Source organism: Rhineura floridana, chromosome 7 (genome assembly GCF_030035675.1).
Source record: "Rhineura floridana isolate rRhiFlo1 chromosome 7, rRhiFlo1.hap2, whole genome shotgun sequence".
Classification (NCBI taxonomy): Eukaryota; Metazoa; Chordata; class Lepidosauria; order Squamata; family Rhineuridae; genus Rhineura; species Rhineura floridana.
Genome location: NC_084486.1, coordinates 67,932,764 through 67,954,010, shown reverse-complemented (window position 1 = coordinate 67,954,010; position 21,247 = coordinate 67,932,764). Strand labels below are relative to the sequence as shown.

Genomic DNA, 21,247 nt, shown 5'->3' with positions numbered 1-21,247 from the left:
TGAGACAGCGTCCTTGCTAAGGGGATTCTACCCACCATGACTAACACCACTAGATTCCAGAAGGGGAATTAGAGTGAAGGTCAGAAGATAATGAATTCACTAGGGTCAGTACACTACTATTTAGCCATGTGTTGAATGTTGTCTGATGTTATGAAAGAAACCACAGAAGTAATTCACAGGCTGTAGTTCATTCAGCAGAAGGGGAAGAACAGTGAGAAGAATAACCGGAGATTAAGTGCTGCAAACAATGATAATAGCGTTTTGGTCCAGCCTTGTGCGACACGAAGACAGGATTGGTGGGCAACATCAGCTGTAGTTAGCTGAAATCCTATGCCAAGGGCACACTCCTGTCTTGAGAATCCTTCTGATTTCAGTAGACCTTTTAAAAATGCACTATGTAGTAGTAATCTGTGATTACTCTTGGGGGGGGTGCAGTATAAGGGCTAAATTTTGAGCCGAGGCTTATCGCAAAGATTTAGAAACTTAAAGTACATTCCCAATTGTTCCTTGGCAAGTGGAGGTTGTGTTTGGCGCCATTTAAATTTGGCACCAAATGCAAATCCTGCTGGGATTGTTTCCACAATAGCTGATTGACAGTGGCCTGTAAACCTGCTTCCTTTGCCCATGCAGTTTGAAATCCAATCACTCTGGTGAAAGAACATTTTTCCAGATGACTTCAGGTGATTAACATATTAGCAGCTCCATCCTCCTGTCAAAGGAGTTGGGGGGTATTAGGGTGTGACATGGCCAGTCTGAATTTGTTCCAGCTGTTCCAATCCCTGCAGGCCACTTTGACTGGAGGGCAGGAGCTGTCCATCTGTCAATCCCTGAAATCACCAGGACGATTTCAAACTGCAGGCAAAGGAAGTTTATAGGCCACCACCAATCAGTTTAGGAGCAGGGGCTGCAGCCACTTTCAGCAGGGATTAGCTTCCAAGTGGAACCAAACCTAGCAAGGCTTGAATTTGGTGCCAAATATAAGCCCCACTTGCCAAGAGAGAATTGGAAGTGTACTCTGAGGCCACCTTTTTACTTGATCCTCAGCTGATGCCATATATGACATCTGGTGTCAGGCAGGTGGGTGTGGCTTGCAGAAAATGGCTTTGTGGGTAGGGTTGCCATATTCCAATTCCACAAATCTGGACAGGCTATGCAAATTAAGCATATTAATGGTTGCATTGTCCATTTGTTTTGTGGAGGAGGATGTGAGGAATCTTTTTTTAAAAACCTTACATTTCCAGCCTTGAATGCCTAGAATCTACTTTCCAACACTATGGTTTGTTTCTTTGTTTATTTACAGAGACAATTTATATCCTGACCTTCCACTGTTAAAAATAGAGCTCAGAGCAGCTTACAAACATAATAAAAACAATAAGAATTACAATCAATATAAAAACATAATAAAAACACAAAATAGAAACAAACAAACAAGTTAGGGCAGCAGTATAAAAATCAAGCATAAAACAAAAAGCCACCAAAACATCAATTAAAAGCAACGTGGTGACCAAGAGGTTGTCTGTAGCAACAATTAGGAAATTTCCTACAACCTGAAACGCAGATAGAAATTGAGATTTCAATATTATCAGTCAATCTTATCTAAAGAAAGTAGTTTCTGAGTGTGTGAGAAGTGTCTTTAGTACACTGATTCTCACATACCACATTAGGGAGAGGGGAAACACAGTCTTCTGTTATAAAGGCTGGAATTTGATCGAAACTTATGTGCTAGCACCTCTTTTTTTAAAAATGCAGTGAATTCTAGAGACCTGGCAAGCTGTGCTAGGGGGCCTCTGCCAGGAGGAAGACATGTAGCATCAAGAGGAAAAAATACCAAATAGAGAGCAAATCCCTTTCCCCAGGGTGGTGAGTTTGGGGTGAATTGTTCCATTCCTATTGGTCTTAAGGGGGAAAAGTTTCCATCCCCATCTACTGCACAGAGAGAGAGAGAGAGAGAGAGAGAGTACATCTATCCACAGGGAGGAAACAAAGTAGGATGATCTTCAATGGGGATATGCCTGCCAGTCATTTTGAAGGATATGTATTAAATACTTTTTAGCATTTTCTGAATTGCTGAACAAAGGCTCTGCTGGGCATCAGGGTGAGTGAGACTGCATTCCAATACACCTTTACTGGGGAGTAAGTACCATTTACCAGAGTGGGGGCAGGGCTGAAAAGTGCAAATGCTAATACCCCAGCCTTTTCTACAGAGATATTTACTTTTATATCTTTTATTTGTTCAGGGGAGGGAGCATCTGGTGAATTCAAACCCCATTATTCCATACTCCATTGCATCCACCACTTAAGACACATACCCTGAGAAACAGAAGCAATCGAGATGAAGGCTGTTTCTCCTTGCTGACTCTACCAGAATGTGAGCTAGAGTCTCTGGATAAGGGGCGGAGCTGCACATGTTGATCATGTGCAGTTTTCTAAACTGCCTAGATTCTACATATGCAGCAGGCAGACAGGCAAAAATTCTTGATTTTCCCAGTTCAGCTGTGGTATCCTCACTGGCTAAGAACAATGGAAGGTGGGAGTAGGCTGAAAATATTGAGCAGAAAATTGCACCTGCATTTTGCCTTGTACAGAATGGATCTACAGGGGTTAGAGACTTGCTTAAAAAAAAGAGTTGGGTATCCATGCCACCTAATAGGCTACATGGGCACAGAGTAGCATGCTTAGAATCTGAGTAAAACCCAGCTAACCGGGCAATATGGCAACCCTACTTGTCGGCTAACTTAGTGCCTCTGCCAGATCTAATTACTGCTGGCTTACTAGGTCTCGCTCTAGCTTTTAGTGCTAAGGCTCAACTCAGAAGCATGTGAAACAGAGTGCCTTTGGGCATGTGCAAAATATCTTTTAGTCACTGTTTCCCTTTAAGCCTATACACACCTGTCTTTAAGGGGCAGGGCTACCAAGAGAGAAGCCTGACATAGTAGAGTGTACCCAGTTCAAATCACACCAGAAATAGGAACTCAGTGGGTGGCCCTGGAAAAGCTGCTATCTCTTGGCAGCTCTTCTGTTCTCTCTCTCTTCCCCCCCCTTCCAGTACATGAGGTTAATGATGCAGGCTTATCTTTCAGAACTTTTGCACAGATTATTAAGGACCAAACTAGACAAGATGCCATTCATGGAATTGCTAACTGTACATAGCAGGCATTTGTGGACCAGCTGATCTGGATCAGAATCTGGGGAGGGTGGAGGTTTAAAGAGCTTTAACCCTTTGCCCATTGCCTAATCCAGGTATGAATTGCACCCCACACACATGATGTTCGAAGGTAAGCTTGTTTTGGCATGAATGGGAGTTTCCTTTCCAATGCAAATAATAGATGCACGGGCACCAATCAGATTGCAGCAGGGTACAAAGTGTTAAGTCTTCCCACCCTTCATGCCAGGGCTCAAATCTGGATCACCTGGGGCAGCATGCCTGCTATTGACTTTTTAAGATCTGTTCGCACAACTGTTAACTGGTGAAATGTCTGGTGCTGGGATTTTTGTGAATAATTTTTTACTAAGTAGACCTTGGTTTGATCCGGCAATGCAATTCTTAAATAGGAATGAATACTAGGGATTGCTTAATGATTAACGCAGCCTTCACCAGCCTGGTGCCCTCCATGTTTTGGATTACAGCTTCTGGAACTCCTGGCCAACATGACCTTGTTGCTCTTAGTTAGTTACAAAGCCCTACATGTCTTGGGACCAGGTTTTTTGAAACCTTCAGGAGAGGCCCTTCTTTCTGACCTACTTACATCAGAAGCACATTTAACAGGAACGTGGGAAAGAGCCTTCTCAGCAGCTGCTCCCAGGCTCTAGAACTCCTTGCCAAGGGAGGCCTGTCCAGCTTTTGTCCTCATAAACTGACTTGTAACAGCCATTATAAATAAGCTGCAGTTGGTTTAACCGATTGTTATTTTTATTGGCTTTATGTGTTCTATCAACCTTGATGGTCAGAGGAACTCTGTGCCTAGTCCCAGAGAGGTGGCAACCAAAATCAATAGAAAATCGTAAAGATTAACCTATTTGTTATGGTATATGTTTTGGGGGAACTTATTGAGATGGATCAGGTGGCAACTGTATCCTTGTTTCAGAATACTCCCATAGAACAAATAATACATATTGCATGATTTGACCTGCCAATAGTATGAACTATTACTATAATATTTCTGTATATAGCCACAATGCTGTTGTTTTACCTGTATGTTACTAATTGCAGAATCTGAGGCAAAAGGTTGGTGTCTCATAACCGTTCTGTTCAGAAGTAGTGAAATCAAGTTTTGTACTTTTGAAGTTTAGACTGGCAATGAAATGCTGAAGAAAAGGCTAACAAATCCAGTCTCTCTATATCCAGCTGCAAGGCAAGGCTGTCTACAAAGCCATTTACCACAAGTAAAATCACACAGTCCAGATTGCAGGCTGGAAGCGCAGCAGAACGAGGTGCTTCCAAATGGCCCAAGAAATTACCTCATAATAAAACTTTATGATTTATCTTTTGATTATAAAGAGAGATTGTTGATTTAGAGGATTCTTATCACACACCACATAATTTTCATCCACGATCCCGGTCAATTATAAACAAGTAATGCTTCTTCATTTATTGGCAATGTATCAGTCCTGACAGTAATTTTCTCTCGCTGGCTAAAACACTAGGAAGCAGAAACAGAAGGGTTTCTCATCAGAACAATATAAAATATAAAAACATGAATTTTTAATATTTTACTAAAACTTCAAAATAATTTCAAGATGGTATGTGGTTGGGTCACATTTCAGCAAAACCTTGTTTAAACAAAAAAGCTAAGCAAGCATCAGAAACTGCATTGCTGACCTGACTAATATCAATAGAGAAGGAATTCCAGAGAAGGAATTAAAAAAGGAAAGGAAAAAACTCCATGAGGCGCTCATGCACTAAATGGACACTTAGAGACAGGCCTACAGTTGAGGCAATAATCCAGTTGCCCAGACACAACCCCTGCTCTCATGTTCTCCTCCAGATGTTCAGTCCAATGTGTTGAAGGGGAATGAACTGGGCCAGCTTCTTCCCCCCCCCCCCGACATCTATGCGTTTGGTGGCTCTGCAAATCAGACCAAAGGTGAAAATAGGATCTGTGTGCATGTAATTGTATTCACGTTGTGCCTTGCTTTCTCACCCATCAGCCTAACACACAGAAGGCAGGGACAGGCCCAAACATCATTCTACCCCATCCCGCTCCCAGTTTAACAAACCTGGGGAGGAAAAATGACAATAGGGCTTAGTATGACAACTCTACCTAAAATCCTTGTGCAACTCCCCACCTCTAGCTCACTCCACTTTGCAATGTGGCCACTTTTCTTTAATGCATTTGAACTAACAATCATGCATGGGCCTGCCACTGTCTTAAATAAATAACTTTGCCTCATGGTGTCTTCACTTGGCTTTACAGTTCGTCCAAATACACTCGGGTGTCCACACATTTTTCCTGCTAAAATTTTTTACAGGAAAATGACCCCAAACCTCCCATGCTATAGCAACTGAGCTAATAAGAGTATTCACACAGTTTGTGGAGTGTGTGTGTACGTACACACGAACACTATTGTGCCTCCGTGCAGACAAGGCACTTTATATATCCGTATCCTTGAAATAAATGATTTTGGACAAGGAGCAGCAAAAGTTCAGGCCTTAAAGAATTCATAATCAACAATCACTCATAATCATTATTATTGCCATCCACTGGGTTCAAAAAGAACAACTTTTCAGTAAATGGGCCCAGTAAACAAGTGGCAGGTGGCAACAATAAGAGATTACTCTCTCACAGAGCCTAATTTCTTATCATATGAGGCATTGGCAGAGGTTATACCACTAAGTTTTTCTTTATTTTTTATCTATTATTATATTTAATAATAGGTAATAGAGGTGAGGGCCTCCTGCAGATACCATCTTATCAGGAGGTTTGTTCTGTACAATATAGGAAACGGACCTTTAGTGTGACAGCACCTACCCTGTGGAATTCCCTCCCTTTGAATATTAGGCAGGCACCATCTCTGCTATCTTTTCGGCGCCTTTTGAAGACTTTCCTCTTTCAACAAGCCTTTTAGGTTGAGACCTATCCCAGTCTGCATCTGTGTTAGAATTGCTTAATATGTTTTTTAATAATGCTTTAAACCCCTTTTTTAAAGTTGTTTTTTTAAAATGTTTTTGACGCTGTTTTGTTTTAATGTATTTTAAGATCTGTTTTTATGATGTTTTAAAGTGCTTTTAGCACTTTGTTTGCCGCCCTGGGCTTCTGCTGGGAGGAAGAGCGGAATACAAATTAAATAATAAATAAATAAATAAATTTATATCCCACCTTTCCTCCAAGGAGCTCAAGGTGGCATACAAACATGGTTCTTCTCTCCCGATTTTATCCTCACAACCACGCTGTGAGGTAGATTAGGCTGAGAGACAGTGACTGGCCCAAGGTCACCCAGTTAACTTCATGGCTGAGTGGGGATTTGAACCCATGTCTCCCAGGTCCTAGTCTGACACTCCACTCACTGCACTGCTCTCGCTATTGGTAGTTAGTGTGGTTGAGCATCTGCAAGTATCACGGTCAACCAGGGCCTCATGCTACTCCTCCGAGCAGTTGTCTCCTGCTCGCTCACCCATCTTCTTCCTCTGGGTCCAAGCCCCACTGCCACCAGAAGAAGGAAGAATTCAGAGTGAGTGGCTTTAAGCTATGTTGCAACTTCTATACATGCAGGTGCTGGTCTCTGAGAAAAAGATGAGGGAGTGTGGGAGAAAGTGATGGCAGGAGGTACTGCCTCTCACATTTGTGTGAGAGCTCTAAGCAAACAAAAACTAAACTATAAGGCTCTGGGATATGTATACCTAATAACAATTGGCAACAGGGAGAAAGACTTCCATGTGGACTTGGTTGATGCTTTGTTCACCTTCTGAGCAGAGGGTGGGTTGCTGGCTGACTTGTTGCTATTTCTTGTGCATTGTCCCTCTCCTGTCCTCCAGATGTTGCTGGACTGCAGTCATTATTCTAGCCAATCGGCCATGCTAACAGGGGCTGATAGGAGTTGGAGTCAAACAACACTTGGAAGGCCCCAGGTTCCCCATCCCTGCCTTAGACTAGGGCTGCATTCAGACATCGGTTTATTGCGTTAATTTTACTGATGATAATGGTAGTGCTTCTGTCCTGATTTCTAATGTTCCTTTCATACTGCAATCCCTGTTGCATCATGGAACTGTGGCTCTTTGACCAATATACCAGTATGATGAGCTAAATTTCATTCACACCAGTGGGCATGGTGTGACAAAACAGTGAATGTCATTGAGCATGTTGCTACTCCTCCACCCTCTCTGTTGTTGTTGTTATGTGCCGGCAAGTCGATTACGATTTATGGTGACCCTGTGAATCAGCGACCTCCAAGAGCGTATGGACCACCCTGTTCAGATCTTGTAAATTCAGGTCTGTGGCTTCCTTTATGGAATCAATCCATCTCTTGTTTGGCCTTCCTCTTTTTCTACTCCCTTCTGTTTTTCCCAGCATTATGGTCTTTTCTAGTGAATCCTGTCTTCTCATTATGTGTCCAAAGTATAACTTCAGTTTCATCATTTTAGCTTCTAGTGACAGTTCTGGTCTAATTTGTTCTAACACCCAATTATTTGTCTTTTTCGCAGTCCATGGTATCCGCAAAGATCTCCTCCAACACCACATTTCAAATGTGTTGATTTTTCTCTTATCTGCTTTTTTCACTGTCCAACTTTCGCATCCGTACATAGAGATCGGGAATACCATGGTCTGAATGATCCTGAGTTTAGTGTTCAGTGATACATCTTTGCATTTGAGGACCTTTTCTAGTTCTCTCATAGCTGCTCTCCCCAGTCCTAGCCTTCTTCTGATTTCTTGACTATTGTCTCCATTTTGGTTAATGACTGTGCCGAGGTATTGATATAATCCTTGACAAGTTCAATGTCCTCATTGTCAACTTTAAAGTTACATAAATCTTCTGTTGTCATTACTTTAGTCTTTTTGACATTCAGCTGTAGTCCTGCTTTTGTGCTTTCCTCTTTAACTTTCATCAGCATTTGTTTAAAACCATTACTGGTTTCTGCTAGTAGTATGGTACTGCTAGTGTCTGCATATCTTAAATTATTGATATTTCTCCCTCCAATTTTCACACCTCCTTCATCACCACCCTCTCTGTACTTGCACATTTCTGTCCCATGAAAACAGCAGGAAAGAAACTGTATACCCCAAATTGTGTCACTTCACCCCAATTTTCTGGGTTAATGTGGCTGCAAATTGATTTTTTTCTGGAAACAATTAACACAGAAATGAGTACTCAACTTCCACTATATTCCACTAGATTTTCAGAAGTGACCGTCATATCATGTGAAAGATCAAATAAAATGCAGAAATTATCAGGTAAGGAATAAACTGCTGTCTGAATGCAGTCTAGGAAAGAGCTTCCTACAGGCCTGGGTTAGTAGCCCTGCAGGGAGCTGTGTATATATAAAATGTAAATGTACTGCCTTCAAGTCGATTCCAACTTATGGCGACCCTCTGAATAGGGTTTTCATGAGGCTGAGAGGCAGTGACTGGCCCAAGGTCACCCAGTGAGCTTCTTGGCTATGTGGGGATTTGAACCCTGGTCTCCCAGGTCATAGTCCAACACCTTAACCACTACACCACACTGACTCTCTGTGTATATATAGCTTTACAAATAAATTGGGACTTAACAGAACTTGGCTGGAGCCTGAATTCCACAGGCAGTGCACCTTATTTTTCTTCTCTGTGTGGAATGTACAGTTACCTCTCATGTTCTTATTCCTTCCTTTCCTCAGCAGATTGTGTGCTCCAATGAATCAGAACCATAGAATAGTAGAGTTGGAAGGGGCCTATAAGGCCATCAAGTCCAACCCCCTGCTCAATGCAGGAATCCAAATCAAAGCATTCTTGACAGATGGCTGTCTAGCTGCCTCTTGAATGCCTCCAGTGTCGGAGAGCCCACTACCTCTCTAGGTAATTGATTCCATTGTCGTATGGTTCTAACAGTTTGGAAGTTTTCCTGATGTCCAGTTGAAATCTGGCTTCCTGCAACTTGATCCCATTATTCCGTGTCCTGCACTCTGGGATGACTGCGAAGAGATCCCGGCCCTCCTCCATGTGACAACCTTTCATGTACTTGAAGAGTGCTATCATATCTCCCCTCAGTCTTCTCTTCTCAAGGCTAAACATGCCCAGTTCTTTTAGTCTCTCCTCATAGGGCTTTGTTTCCAGTCCCCTGATAATCCTTGTTGCCCTCCTCTGAACCTGTTCCAGTTTGTCTGCATCCTTTCTAAAGTGCAGAGACCAGAACTGGACAAAGTGTTCAAGATGAGGCCCAGTAGAGTAACCATTATGAGGTGTGTTTGGATGGCATCTGCGTCATTCCTGGCCTCTTTGTTTAAGTCTTGTGTTGGCATACTCCTGGGTATGGAGGTCTGCTCTTAAGCTAACTGTGCTCCTAACCTATGGCCAAAATGAAAAATGTGTTTCATTTGTCAATTAAAAAATGCTTTGGGAGTAGCTGGTGAAGCCTGTTCAGTTAGTATTTTATTTATCTACAAAGGGGCATCTTGCCAAAACTAACGGGTGACATACTTGTCAAGACAAAATGTATGCCAAGAGGCTGCTGCAGTTGTTAAAACAAAAACTTGTGAATCATATGTTTAAAAGCATAACCATGGCAGTTAAAGAAATAAGGAGATATTTCTATTAGCAAAGGTTCTGTGTTAACCATTTTAATGGTATACCTAGAATGATCAGGAGTGGAAATGGTGATGAATAAATTATTATGTGAGCCATTAACTCCACCTAGTTTTCTGGCCTGGCCATCAGACATGGAAGGCTAGCACCTTAGCTAAATGTTGTTTTAATACATATTTCTCTTAAATAGAAAGGCTTTTATATGTGAAACATTTAGGCGCTTGTCCTTGGCTGCTGCATAGTGATAAAATTGATTGGTGCCAGTATCTGTTGCTTGTGAAAGCCTGGCCTGATATTCTTTTGTGAAGAAAGAAAATGAGCCATTTTAGAGCCAAAACAATAAAGCAGCAGGCTAAAGAATAATCCTTCTGTGGAACAGGGTGGCCATGTGTCCAACACTGCATAGAATGGCCCTCTATTTGAAGGGCTGTATTGCCCAAGACAAGCTTTAAGAGTTAAAGAACCATTAGAAGACATAGCAGGGGGCCTTGGAATTGCTCCAGGCAGGAGACTAAACAGGCACACAGGTCACCTGGTCAGTCTTTCCTACTAGGTGGGGCTGCCCTTGAGGTTGAGGCAGCAGTTGGTGCCAAATGTGGCAGCGTGACGGCTCATTGGGGTAGGATATTGCCAACATGTTACTCTGCTGCTGAAAGAATTGCACTGACTGCCAATTAGCTATCAGGCTACATTCTAGGTGCTGGCTTTGGTGTATAAAGCCCTATGCAGCTTGGAACCAGGATACATGAAATATCATTTTATCCCTTATACAATAGGGCCCCACTCATATGGTGGGTTACTTTCCAGACCCCTGCCTAAAAGCAAAACCCGCCTGAAAGCGGAACTCCATCAATAAAATGGTGCCTGAAGCCCGAAAAACACCGTAAAAGCAGAACAAGCGCTGTATGAATGGGACCTTACTCTAACTGAAAGCTGTTGTATTAGCAGAACACCGAAAAGCGGGCCGCTGAAAAGCGGGGCCCTACTGTACAGTATATCCATCCAGTCAATCCTGCACTCTGCAGTTGAGGGCCTCCTGCAGATGCCATCTTATCAGGAGGTGCGTTCTGCATGACATGATAGGACCTGGGCCTTTAGTGTTGTGGCACCTCTCCTTTTGAATTCTCTCCTGTTAAATATTAGACAGTCTCTAATCCTTTTTGGGACCTGCTGAAGATCTTCCTCTTTCAATAAGCCTTTTAAGTAGAGGCCTTAATCCCAGGCTGCATCTGTACTGGAACTGCTTTTAAGAGGTTATTGAGATGTTTAAGATGCTATTATTGTATTGTAACTTGTCTGCCACCCTGGGCTCCTTTGGGAAGGACAGGACAGAATTTTAATAAATAAATAAAGAATGCTATTGGGAGATACAGAAATTATTTCAAAATTTGCATGTAGATTAGCATGTACACATTTTATAAATCTTTTTATCCTCTTTCTGTGTGTGTGACTGATTTCCCCTTTTGGGGTGATGAGTAAGTGGATGCCCTGCTGATAAATGGAACTAAATTGGTTGTACCACGGCTGAAGTACCAGCAACTGTAATGCTGTTTAACTTGGGCCTTTTCTGATAGTTTACACAGCATTAGGTGTAATTTCATAAAATGGCTGTGGTGTAATAAAACTTCCAGATGATAGGTTTGCTGAGTAATGAATGTGAAATAGCTTGCTGTTTGCTTTTATGTTGTATAGAGGTATAAGAAAACACTTGAGGTATATTTCATTTTCACAATATTAAGACAAAAATATACTGGTGCTTGGGAGCTTTAATAAATAACCTGATATTGGGGCCCTAAATGTTATTTTTATTATTATATTAATTCATTTAAGAATTGCTTCCAGTTGAGCATCTTGAAGCAGTTTATAATATATTGCTATGTATATATGTTAATGTTTATTTAAGCACTGAATTAAAGATCCACAGATAGTGGGAAAATATATCCTAACCCCTTGTGATTCATGATGTGGACACCTTGCTCCTAGAGGACTTTGGTCATGGAAGTATTGTCCTGCTGCAAATTTACAGCACTAGGGCTGTAATCGTATGCACATTTACATGGTAGTGAGTCCCATTGAACTTTTTAGTGCTACTTCTGGGTAAGCATACATAGGTCTAGACTGTAAAGGCCAGTTTATATGTTAATTTAAGGTAGATCACTTTCACGTATAACCATTTACTTAAGTCAGGATTCGCCAACCTGGTGCTGGGTGGGGCTGATGCGAGCTGGTAGTCCAAAACATCTGGAGGGCATCAGGTTGGTGAAGCATGGCTTAAGTAATCTATTTGTGTAAGTAGTACACCACTGGCGGATGAAACTCATGGAAGATTGCTGCTGTGTTCCTATGAATAGGTGTGCTCAGTGTTTAAGAGATGGCAAAGTTAGCCCCAGAACTGATTTTTAGAGCATGAAACTTAAGGATCAGAAACTGTTGGGTTTCTAATGCTATTGTGGATGGGACAAAAATACCCAGCTGTCTTAAATTTACTAAGCAGCTATATCTAGAACTTGACTCCTCAAGCTTTGGGTTTATTTTACTAGGGATGCACAGATTGCCTTTTAAATTTTCCAATTAACCTTGGTATTTGTGGGCCAGTTGGGTAACCACACCTTCATCCCATATACCACAGTTATTATTAATGCTCTCTGGGGTTATACAAACCAACAGAAAATATTGTTTTTTTATAATGCTTTTACTTTTTCTGTAATAAAAGTATTATTCCTTGTAATAAAATAAGTGACTTTCACAATTACAGTATGAGATAACTCTAACACCTTTATATTCAAACATCCCTGAACTTTAGGAATTTTCACCTATCAAAACTTGATTTTAGGTGATTTGAAATGCAAAGGTTTTGGTGGGCTGAGGATTGGTTTGTTTTTGGTATTGTAAGATATTGTCTAGAGTGTTTGGAATTTTTTCACTCTCTGCCTTGTTCAGCAGTATGACAGGTTTTGCTGGTATTTCAGTCCTCATTTAACCCTTAATTCTGTGCCAGATAAACTGGCCAGAGTCCCCAGATCAACTTCAGCGGGAATGCTGAAAAATATATGCTGGCTGAGGAGCAAACTGCTTTTAAATTACAGGATAGATCTGAGATGTTTTTGACATGTTACAAAATTCAGAAGTTGTGCAGCTTATGCTCAAATTTTATTTATTATTACATTTTAGCTTGTTTTCATGCATTTATAGTTCTGTCCAATACTCTTGAATGTAAAAGTAAGTCGTACTGACCTCAGTGAGATCTACTTTTAGTAAATTTACAGAGGATAACAACACAAACAGCATCAGACTTCCATTGGTAAAACAACTGTCCTTGGATTTGCGTGGCACCTTTGACTTTCAAAAATCTGAAAAAAATGAGCTAATGGTAAAAGCAAGAATTAAAACTCAAGCAGTGCATTGATAAAATGAGAGTGGTAGACCTCCGTAGAGACACATTCCAGGCATAGCTTTGATTTTGTGTTTGAAGTGGAATAACTTTTGAAAATCATTTCCTGTTATGTAATTCCAAGCCTCCTGAGCAGGAATAGAAACGGATGATCAATCCAATTAATCTTCTCCTGAAGTACTTCACATTATCTTCCCTGCAACTTGCTATTTGAAAAGATAAACACAAGCCTGGCTTCCCCATTCTGGTGCCCTTCAGATGTTTTGAACTGCCAATTACCATAATCCCCAGCCAGTCTAGCCAGTGGTCAGGAATGACAGGAGTTGTAGTTCCAGATATCTGGAGGGCACCACTTTGTTGAAGGCTGGGCTAGGTGCTTTAATGCTAGCTATATGAAGTTGTATGTTAGCAGAGCAGCTGAAGTTCAGGATTATTGTGAGTGTACCACCCAGAATCACAAACCCAATTATTAATCTTAAAAGAATATTGAAGGAATAATACATAGACATCAAAAATTGTACCAACACGTACACGCACACACACACACACACTTTGTAATCACCTTATCTTTATGCTCCATTATATCATTTCAGGATTCTTTTGTCAAAATAACAAATTCAAAACCCAGAGAGCATACAAGAATCGCCATCCCATTGCTCTGCAGTCTCCCCTCCGCCACTGTCCTGAGACCCATCACAACTCAGTGGTGTGTCAGTCTGCAAGCCCAAATAATAGATGAGCACTTGTTATCCATAAGTTATAAGAAATAGTGTTTCAGTCCTTCAGACTCTAGAGAGCCTTCTCTATTAGAATGTTGAGAATCTCCAAAATATTAATGGTTTGTAATCTGGCTAGGGTCCATAGTAGTTACAGCTGGAAGAACCCGTATAGACATGTACACATTATAACCAAAGTATATGAAAAGTGCCCAGACCATGTCTGCATCTACAGCCTGTTCTCATACAAAATTCATCATACTTGATTTTGCTAGAAGACACTTTAATGACACAATGGTACCATGAAACTGTACTGACTCTTGTGTTTTCTTCACCAAAGCCTTCTGTAACAAATCCCCTTTCTTTAAAGAGGCACTGCATGAAACCAAGGCCAAAAAGGGGATTTTAAAACTTGTAGGATTTTTCTGGTGCCTGAAGATAGGCTTGCTGTCACAAAATGTCCTGAACGGTCCTCTTGATCAGTGATTCTCAACTGTTCTGTTTCTTCCTTTCTCAGTCCTGTTAGCATATAGCTCCATAAACATCTGAAATACTTGACTACTCATTTGACCAACCGACTACTGAAATTAGTGTCAGCATTGATATCAAAGAAGCTGCCCAAATGCCCCTTAAAACAGGGGTGGAGAACCTGTGGTCTTCCAGGTGTTGTTGGACTCCAACTCCCATCAGCTTCAGCAAACAGGATCAGTGGTCAGGGATTATGGGAGTTTTATTCCAACAAAGATCTGGAAGGCCACTAGTTCCCTATTCTTGACTTTAAAAGATAATTGTCCTTATTTTGGAGAATTCCCTTAGTTATTTGATAGGTTTCTTGGGGGGGTGTTATTGGGCTAAAATTCCACTGAATGAAGTCATAAGTAAATAGTGCCTTGCCATAATGGTCTTACAAAGGTTCTCTGTTTTTGCTTGTCTTCTGCTAAATTGTTTCAAAGGCAATAATTTTTCACCTAAGCTTCAGATGGTTCCTTGATGGTCACATGCAACTGATGTGTGTTTTGAGCTGTTGTGGGTATATTCCTTGGATATATATTGACATCTGATTGAAACTAAAAGGAACAAAAAGACTGTTCATCCCAATTGTGTACATGCAAGTGCATTCACCCCCAAAAAGGATTCTATGAGTCCTCTCCCCTACCCCACCACCAGTATATGTAGTCCATACCACCGTGTGCTTATAAGCAGGGAGAAGGTAAAATATAGCAGGTATGTATTGGGCAAATAAGTTGAGGTACCTCAAGCAAGTGAGCCAAGTCACACCCTCGGGCACAGGGTGTTTTGTCTCCAAATCACAGCCACAAGTAAATCTGGCCTAAAGGGCAATACAGATGGTTCTGGGTTTGATGCCACATACAAAGAGAATAATGTGTAAATTGCTTCAGGTGCCTTGTTGGTTCTATTATATGGAAGAGACAAGGTGGCTCAGATAATCACTTTTATTAATTCAATGGCTTTTATTGATGAGCCAAATTTCTTAGTTCCAACATCGATTTGAAGGGTCTTGGAAAGCAAAATGATTTCACATGCTTCTGCTGATTTAGCACCAGTGGATGCATTATCTATTACTGCAGAATGTACACTTCATGCGTATAAACTTTACTGATATGGAAAACTTTATTGATAGGATGAGGGTGTGAAATCTGCAGCTATCTGTTTTACATAATTAGAAATTGGATGATCTGAGAATACAATGGCTCACTCTGAGCGGCATTACTAAAGTAGACTTCTGTTCTGATTTCCTTACTGGTCCCACAGTTTTTACATTTCATGCTCAAAAACATGAGAACACCCATACATTCAGTGTGAAATTGTTTCTAGTGGACATTAATAGGAGGAGACAGCTCCAGCCATTTACTTTGTCAATACAGTTTCTGATGCTGCGTGAGATGAAACTGCTAACTAGCTTTTGGGAAAATGCAGGCAGAGTAGATGCATTTCAGCAATGAGTCACTGTAGCTCCATGTTTCATGCTACTGGGAAGGTCACCAAGGACTCTTCAAGTCCTAGGGCACACAAATGTATGGTTGCTCAAAACATTGATTGCTGAAGTGGGGATTCCTGCTGATTATGGGAAGGAAAATAGACAACAAATGCATCTTCTGAAAAGCCTGGGTGATGCAGTTAAAAACCCTACTTCTGGTAGAAATACTGATGAATTGGTAACATTTGAGGTGCAGGGGATGAAGGAGTAATATATTATTTAATGGCTAAGGCAAAGCTTTCCTCAAGCCTAGTGAAATTGTACCCTGCTTCTAAACTTGATAGACTTTCAGTTTCTCCCTGCAACCTAGGAATCTTCTTGCAACCTAGCTTTTATATCTCCTGTATAACTTGCCTTCTACCTACCTGGCTGGTTCTGATATTTGCCAACACAAACAGAAACTGAAGCTAAAAGCCAAGTTGATATATTGAGGTGATTAAAAAAAACAGTGGGGCAAGCCACATGCATCAAGATAAGTCCAATACATTTTCTGTATATTGCACTCACTTATTGTCCTAATGTTTTATTGTTTGTTGATAGACTGTATGATTTTATTGTGGTTTTTTATCAGTATTGTACCCTGCTTTGGGACTATTTTATAATGAAAAGCATGTAACAAAATTTATTAAATGCATGCATGCATGCATACATACATACATATCGATTTAGATGACAGTTGTCCCATTTTAGAGCCGAGGGGCATTGAGGCACAGCAGTAAGTGATTAGCCCAAGATCGGTCAGTAAATCCATGGCAGGGTTAAGGGGTAGAGTGCCTTTGGGCGTGTGCTGATTACTTTTCCCACATCACTGAGCAATTGCAGCCTGCTCCTCCTTCCCCCCCCATCAAATTAAGAACCAGGACTTTATGCAGTGATGGCATGTCTTCTAGTGCTCTGCCAACATTTTCTCCCCCCCCTTTTATAACAATTTTCCATCAATTAATGAGAAGAGAAATAGCACTAGAAATTTAATATAGGGGAGAGAAAGAAATGGTGACATTTTCATGAATGGAGACTCCAGGATTTTTGTTGCACTCATCTTACTTTTGTGGTGGCCAAGGGGTGTTTTCAAATGTCCTTACTTTCATTCCACAAATAATTTCTGTGGTGGTCTACACTCTGAAGCCTTCCCAGGTGTCTGTGCTTCAATTAGAGTCCAGGGACATAATGAGTACTCCGCCCCATGGGGCTTTTGCAGAACAGGAAATGGCAGACAGGCAGGAAGGCTACGGAGTGCTGGAAAAATGTTTACAGGAAAGAAACACACACACACACACACACACCATTTTCAGCTGCCAATAAGTTAAGCTCAAAACCCCACATTGACATTCTGCTCTAAGAAACAGGTAGAAAATGGAAGCTGCTTTTGCAGGGGAAGAAAACTTTCAAGACACTGGAGAACAATTTCAGCACAATACTAATCTTCCACATAGACTGGATTTTAAGCACTAGACTCACCTGCAGCTCCAGAACACATACATTCTGGTCCCTTCTATGGAACAGTTTATTCCCTGTTTTTCTCACTATTGTTCCAGCAGCTCTTCACAAAAGGAGGGTTCACACACACATGCACACAGCCCCCGTTTCCTTAGCCATCATTGGAGCCCTTCTCAAAATGCCAGTGAAATCAGGTGGGAGGCTATGAGGGTAAGGGCTTTCTCAGTGAAAACCACCCTGGTTGTGGAATGCTCTTCCCAGAGAGAGGCTTGCCCAGCATATAATTTACATTATATCTATGCCAGTTGAATACTGTTGTTGTTCTCCCAGGCTGTTTAGTGGCCCTTTCAAGGCTTAGTTTTTAAAGACCTGTTCATATTTCATCTTGTTTCTAAATCTTGCTATGATATGTTTTGTATGTTCATAGTATTTATTAACTAAAAGGCAAAAAAACCTTGCAGTTTAAGAACATACCTATAACCAACAGATATTTATTTCAAACTTTTAAAAGCAAAGAAATTGGGCAGCTATAGTAGGGAAGCAGGAGACCTGACCTCCTCTCTGAGATATTGTACTGCCCTACATATTTATTTATTTATTTATATCCCGCCCTTCCTCCCAGCAGGAGCCCATGGCAGCAAACAAAAGCACTAAAAACACTTTAAAACATCATAAAAACAGACTTTAAAAACATTTCTTAAAAACCTCTCAAGGTTAAAAACATACTGTTTTTTTAAAAAAGGTTTGAAAACATATTTAAAAGCATATTTGTAAAAATGCAAACACAATTTGGGTTGGTCTTTCACAGTCCAATCCACTTGCTGTGGAGATTGGAAGAATTTGGTAACATGTGCCTCTGAGCATATGGTGAGTGGTGGCAACACCTGCCATCTCCAAAGATGGAGAATTACATTTTTGAATGTTTATTGGTATTCTTCTTACTTTGCTTCTTTTTTGTGTTACTACTGTTTCTACGGAGAATCTAGCCTAGACAATTATATTTCTCTCCTTATTCATCCTAGAAATCTATGTCAAATTTATTTTTATTAATTTCAGTGCCTTTTTATTGGTCAATGTCATATGGTAGCCCATCTACGCCCGTATCTGGACAGGGAACATCTTGCTTCAGTTGTCCATGCTCTGGTAACCTCAAGATTGGACTACTGCAATGCACTATACGTGGGGCTGCCCTTGAAGACGGTTCGGAAACTGCAGCTTGTGCAGAATGCAGCGGCCAGATTAATAACCGGGACCAAGCGGTCAGAACATGTGACACCGATTCTGGCCCGCTTGCACTGGCTGCCTATATGTTTCCGGGCCCGATTCAAGGTGATGGTTTTAACCTATAAAGCCTTACACGGCACGGGCCCACAGTACCTGATGGCACGTCTCTCCCGATATGAACCTACCCGTACACTGCGCTCAACATCGAAGGCCCTCCTCTGGGTGCCTACTCAGAAAGACGCCCGGAAGGCGACTACAAGAAAGAGGGCCTTCTCGGTAGCGGCCCCCGAATTATGGAACACCCTTCCTGACGAGGTACGCCTGGCGCCTACTTTACTATCTTTTCGGTGCCAGGTGAAAACCTTCCTCTTTGCCCAGGCATTTTAATATTCTTAGTATTTTAGTATTTGTATTTAATATTTGTAAAGATAGTTATATGTTTCATCTTTTTTCTCTAATTACTTTTGATTTGTATTTAATATGGGTTTATCATGTCAATCTCACTTTTGTTGTATGTTTAAATTGTTGATTTGATGATCAGGTGGTTTTTAAATTGAATGTAAATATATATTTTTTTATCCAATGTACACCGCCCAGAGAGCCTTGCTATGGGCGGTATAAAAATTGAAATAAATAAATAAATAAATAAATATGATGGTGAAGATAGCCTTTTGTGTTTCAAACTGGAGGTTATGTTCTGTTTTGGGTGCATTAACAGTTGAATCTGAAAACAGCAGTTTGATGTAAAATTAGACTGATTACAATATATTGCTACTTAAGCAATGAATCTACCTTAGAAAATAGAAAATTATATTTCTTTTATTATTCATCCTAGAAATCTGTGTCAAATTTATTTTATTATACAGCCACAAGAGTGGCTGTATACTATAGCCAGGATGAATTTTTTGCATTCCACAATGTTAAATTGAAAATACCCCCCATGCTATTCTGCTGCTTCCTGTTAGGGCCGGCACTAAACGGCGGCCAGATCAGGCCCTGGCCAAGGGCCCCTGGGGTCACAGGGGTCCCTCGATAGAGTGGGGGAGGAGGAGTGCTCCCCTTCCATGATCTGCAGCGCAGTACTGCTGTGGATCACAGGAAGGGAGCTTCCTAACCACCTGCCCATTCGCTGTCTCCACCTACCTGTCTCTCCTGTCTTTTGCGGCTGTGCAGGCTGCACGCACAGGGCTGCCATTAACCAAGATGGCAGCCGAGGTTTCCCTAAGGTGCTGATGCCCCTGCTGCCATCTTGGTTGATGGTAGGAATGCATGTGCATAGCACACATGCGTGCCATTAACCAAGATGGTGGTGAAGGCTTCACCCCCTTAGGGAAACCTCAGCCGCCATCTTGGCTAATGGCAGCCCAGCGTGCACAGCTGCAAAAGATAGGACAGATAGGTAGGTGGGGTGCATGCATGTGTGCACACCCGTGTGCCAGGGCGCAAGGCAAGCTGTTGCCAACTCTGCTTCCCATAAGCACATTTCAAAACAAAACCTGACAAAACTTATAGTCCTGATATCAGAAATGCTTGCTTAACAACCCTCTAAGTTTTCATGGTGATACACACAACAGAAAGAATCAAGTGGGAAGTGTAGTTTGTGAAGGGTGTTGAGAGTTGTTAAGAGACTTCTGTTTGCCTGACAGTGCTTCAGTGGCCAGAGTGGTTGAACAGTCAGCCCCTCTTCTGGCGATTATAGCTCTGTGAGGAGAATAGGACCTCTCCTAGCAACTCTCAACACCCTTCATAAACTACACTTCCTGGGTTTCATTGGAGGAAGCCATGACTGCCTAAAGTGAAATAAAAGTCTGGTGTGGATATGGCCAGTGACAGCTTTGGTTTAAATTTGGGTGAGAGGCTACATGTGCCTGCTGTAGAATAAAAAGGTGGGGGAAACCCTGAAAAGCAATGATACTGTTAACAAGGTTTTCCTTTTGGAAAGGAAAGAAGTTTTCCCTCTGTCCAGTGCCTGCCCCCCCCATCTCTCCCTCTCCTCCAAGCCAGTTTCACCTATCCTAAGCATGAGTGCACAGGAGTAAATCCCACTGAACTCAAAAAGCATGCAAATGATCAAACCCACCCTCCCCTCTCTCCCTTCCAATCCCCTCTCCGTGTTGTAAGATTTTTCTGTAAAAAGCATCCTGTGTGCTTAAATGTTCTCCAAATCCCTTACTGCCCCTTTTTCACTTATTATTTTTATTTAAAATGTTGTAACGTCATCTTTAAGGGGGCAAACCCTCCCAAAATAACAATAAAATAATAAAAAGTCAGTAAAAATAAAGCAACAAACATTTCTTCCCAACCCACCCCCGCCAAATATCAAAATATTGTACGTTTAATGCTGTTCCACTTCCATCATGTTGGAGGCTCTCTCTTTTTTAAATATCAAATATCAAAATATTGTACGTTCAATGCTGTTCCACTTCCATCATGTTGGAGGCTCTCTCTTTTTTAAAATTTAAAGCCCGTAAGACACTATTGTAAGGAATGCTGCTCCAATCCTGGCAACATTGTGCTGAGTTCTGTTCATTTTTCTGTCCTACAACATAAAGAGCCAGTGTGGCAAAGTGGTTAGGGTGTTGGACTGTGATGTGGGAGACCAGGGTTCAAATCCCCACTCAGCCATTAAACTCACTGGGTGACCTTGGGCCAGTCACTGCCTCTCAGCCTAACCTACCTCACAGGGTGGTTGTTAGGATAAAATGGAGAGGGAGGAGAACCATATACACCACTTTGAGCTCCTTAGAGAAAAGGCGGGATATAAATACAA

General features: G+C 41.4%; 1 protein-coding gene and 1 long non-coding RNA gene across 4 annotated transcripts in view; one reads left to right on the top strand and one right to left on the bottom strand.

Annotated features, from left to right (window-relative positions):
• GRK5 (G protein-coupled receptor kinase 5) overlaps positions 1-21,247 on the top strand; it is a 259,047-nt gene that overhangs the window by 37,776 nt on the left and 200,024 nt on the right. The window lies entirely within an intron of this gene.
• LOC133389020 (uncharacterized) overlaps positions 1,443-21,247 on the bottom strand; it is a 56,846-nt gene continuing 37,041 nt past the window's right edge. Inside the window, exons 2-3 of the long non-coding RNA XR_009764005.1 lie at positions 12,945-13,060; positions 1,443-4,640 (exon numbers count right to left, since the gene is read on the bottom strand). This is a non-coding gene — a long non-coding RNA (uncharacterized LOC133389020). The remainder of the gene's footprint in view (positions 4,641-12,944; positions 13,061-21,247) is intronic.